Source organism: Erithacus rubecula, assembly GCF_903797595.1.
Source record: "Erithacus rubecula genome assembly, chromosome: 5".
In the NCBI taxonomy this organism is placed as follows: Eukaryota; Metazoa; Chordata; class Aves; order Passeriformes; family Muscicapidae; genus Erithacus; species Erithacus rubecula.
The window spans coordinates 46,513,156-46,517,079 of NC_136687.1; the positions used below are offsets into that span (position 1 = coordinate 46,513,156).

Genomic DNA, 3,924 nt, shown 5'->3' on the forward strand with positions numbered 1-3,924 from the left:
TAAGTAAGAGGAATCCTGACACTGAAAACATCGGTGTGGTTCCTGCATCCCTGGGGCAAGTATCTGTGAATTTACGTTCCTGTATGGCCTCTTGGAGAATAAAATTAAAGCCTGTGACGTTCTATATTTTTCTGAACTGCACCAGTTGACCTGGTAATATTGGAGTTAGCAGATGTGTGGGTCAGGAGGAAGCTCTTTGTTTTGCCCTTGGAGACACACTTGTCTGAAAAACTGCAGCTTTTCACGCCTTGCAGTGGATTGCAGAAATATGGTGACATCTAGATCCAGAAATGTTTGATTAAAAATATTCCAGATTCTTTCCCCATCCATTAAATGAGGACACCTAACATACTGGCCAGTGTTGGAACACTATCATTAGGATTCAGCTGCAGTGTAAAGAGAGTGCACTAACTTTAGCTGATTCTCAGTCATTAAGCACATATTTCTGTTTTCCATAGCTCTGTCTGACATAAAAACCTAGTTTTTTGCCCCTCTATGTTGGAAGCAGCAGGAATTAGTGGAGTATAGAAAGCACATCTGGTAAAGCAAAATAAAGAAAAGTTAAGGGCTAAAATTACTACAGCAAGAATTACAGGTATCCAAGGCTGGGAAGAAACACTACTATGGATCAAATAATCTCATGGCTTTCAGAGAACTCTTTCCAACATAGCACATGAATCCTTAGAGTCTGTGTTTTCTAAGAGAAAATGAGTGGCATTATTCCCACATTACCAAGGCAGAAAAATGAGGCTGAATGAACTTCACATTGCCAAGGCATGGCACATGCCTGTTGTGAGGACAAGGACAGCAGCCATCCAGGGCTCACTTCTGTTTTGCTCTGCAGGTTTCATACCAAGGAAAACACATATCAGGCCTGAAGTCCTGTGAGTGAAACAGAAAACAATGGAAATTGTAATGGCTCATCATCTTTTTAGAGGCCAATACTGGGATAATGTGTCCTCTCCTTTTATTGCTTCAATTGACCTAAGCCATTTATTATAAAACTATCCTCAGCACCCTTACCTATTTTAAAAATTCAAATATTTTCTTAAATTCACTTTGAGAAGACTGCAGAGAAGGGTATTTCTTTTTTCATATAATTTCTGATTAAATAAAAGCTACAAGCAAAGAAAATTAAGCTGTTTTCAGTTTTACTTCTCGTACAGAATCTTAATATATTATTGACTTGGAAAAATTTCTTTTAATTCTAGTCATATTAATCTGAAACTTGCTAAACACAAGCTATTGAACTGAAATCTTGATAGCCAGATAGTTTAAGTGCAGTCCTAAACATGGGAAGTTCAGAGGCATTCTTGAATTTATTAATGTAAGTAACACTAGATATATAGACAGGTAAATGCATGATACCTACATTTCACATTTGTTCAAAAATGGTAATAAAACCACAGGAACTTAGACTGAGATTGTACAAGTGGAATTTGTTATGACAGGTAAATGGTCTAAGGCAAAAGCACTAAAAGTAGTACTTTATTAGGCTTAAAGGAAAATGTGCTTTTCCTTATGAAACACTAATCTTAGAAAATTAGAATTTTAGTGACCTTGCTGAAGACGATTAAAAAATTAGAAGGGAGTAGTTATCTGAAAGTTTAATAATGAATTGTCTGTCATTTCACGTTTGCTCAGATGCTCTTACAATGGGAATAGACGAAACTAGAGAGCAGAACCACAAGAACATAGACAATGCAACTAGAAACCCATTCTTTGGAAAATTGGACTATCCCCAGAAATCATTTGTATTGTCAGTGATAGAAAAGGTCAAGAGTTTAGGGTGAGGAAGACTCACCTTACTTCCTCCTTTTAAGACCCCTCCCCACGAAAACTACCCCAAACTTAATTTAAGAAGTCAATCCCACATGCTTAATAGCTATTCAAGCTAGTTATCATAGGAAGCAGGGGATGGGAGGGGCTGTTATTATGAATATGTATTTGTTTGATTCCTCTGCTAATAGACTTTGTAATCACCTGTGATTTTGCAGTGCATATTACAGGATTACCTCACGCTGCTGCCCAGCGCTGAATAAACATTCACTTTCTAACTTGACACTGTCAGAGAGTCTTTTGTCCATCACAGTTGAGTATGACCAATACTCATATTTTGATAATTCACTTCTGCTGACAACTATGCAGCAAGACCGAAATCGATGCTTAACTCTTCAGTTACTTTTTGATAATCAATGCTTTCCCAGATCAATACTTTCTAAAAATTATACAAATATATATATATATATATATATACACATTGAAAGGATTAATTACTAACCCTATACCATAAGTTTCAAAGTAAATTGCCTCAGCTGATAGTGTTGAGCTCTACTAAAATCTGTTTAAACCTATTATAAATTCAGCCATTTTACTGCAGGTTGCTTAAGATAAAACATACTTGACCATCAATGGTTTCTTTAAATGCTCTTTTCAATGAGAATACCTGGCATTGCATGTCACCTAGAAATACAGCTATTTTCTTCTTATTGTCATTGCATCCACCAAGTAGCTAAAATTCTAGCAATAATGAGAAACAGACAGATGTGGGAGCCCAGGGTGTTCCCCTGGCTTGCTTGGGGGCTTCAAGACACCCCTGGCAAAGACCCTTGAATGAGACCCAAGTGTCGCAGGAGCTGGATTTAGCTCCTTGGAACAATTTACCAACATTAAGAGAAGAAATGCAAGCTGCAAAAATAAATAGAGTGTAAATTATATTGTTAGAATGTAGAATTAGCAGATTTCCAGAATGTTTATGTTAAGAGGCTCATGACCAAGATGGAGGATTTGGGGCATGGTATACCTCTTCCTCCTTCTCCTCCCTGTCATCCGTGCTGGGTGACATGCTGGCACCTTCAGATTGGATGAAGACAAAGCTGGACAGTTTAACAACATTGTATTGTATTGGAAAGTTATTATAAATATCTAGTGCGTAATTTAGAGTATAAAAGATAAGTCCTGCCTCTGCCAGGCAGATTCTGCCCTGGACATCTAGCTAGACAGATCACTGTTAGTTGGACAAAGCATTCCTGAGATAAGAAATAATAAACAACAATGAAAACCTCTAAGAACAGCCTCCTGCAGCCTCTCATTGGCGGGCATCAGAAAGAGCTGGGTTCCAGATCATCTTTATGAACTCCTGAGGTGATCTCAAGTCTAAGGAGACACCTCGGGCAGTGACAGAAAACATCAGTCTAAAATTTATGGCCACCCTTTGAGTAAATAATTTTATGTCTGTTTGTCTAATGATTATCTTTGAGCAATTTTGACCACTCATGTTATTTTCATTAATAGCAAAAATCAAAAGATAGTTTTATCAGAATAATAGCTTTTTTTTTTTTTTTTTTTTTTTTTTTAAGATAATCCACATAAAAATTAGGGGGCACAAAGAACCTATTAGGAATGTCCCATGTTTATTACTACCTCTGCCCAAATTGTCCAATACCAAGACTTCTTGAAATATGGCTGAATAAGCAGATAATTAATACAATAAAGACAAAAATGAAAAAACAAAATTAAGGATACATGTCCACACAGATGACTTTTAACACACAAAACCCTTCAGCTTGGTCATCTGTTTCCTGTTATAAGGTTACTTTTTTCCAGCATTACAGGCTACAAGGAAAATATAAAAGAAGACTGTCAAGATAATGGAAAATCATGACTATGCTACGACAGCATTTTGTTCACCCTATAGCTGGTCCCAATGGGCCAGACAAATGAAAACCACAAACAGTATTTAGATATGCTCCTTGGACATCAAGATAGCTCCTTGCATAACTAGCAGCTAGAACAACAATTGTTCACTCACCAGGACCACACTGTCTAGTCACCTTGTTTAGGCAATTTTAGGCTCTATTAATTTCATACCATTTATGTATATAGAAACATAGGGCAAAGTAACATACCTGAAAATTAGTATAA

General features: G+C 36.8%; 1 long non-coding RNA gene across 1 annotated transcript; it reads right to left on the bottom strand.

Moving 5' to 3' along the window:
* Positions 1 to 1,069: 1,069 nt before the first annotated feature.
* Positions 1,070 to 2,475, bottom strand: LOC306802831. Its single transcript, XR_013774486.1, has 2 exons — positions 2,139 to 2,475; positions 1,070 to 1,529 (listed from the first exon to the last, which is right to left on the bottom strand). It is a non-coding gene; the product is annotated as an uncharacterized lncRNA (long non-coding RNA).
* Between the last annotated feature and the right edge of the window lie 1,449 nt (positions 2,476 to 3,924).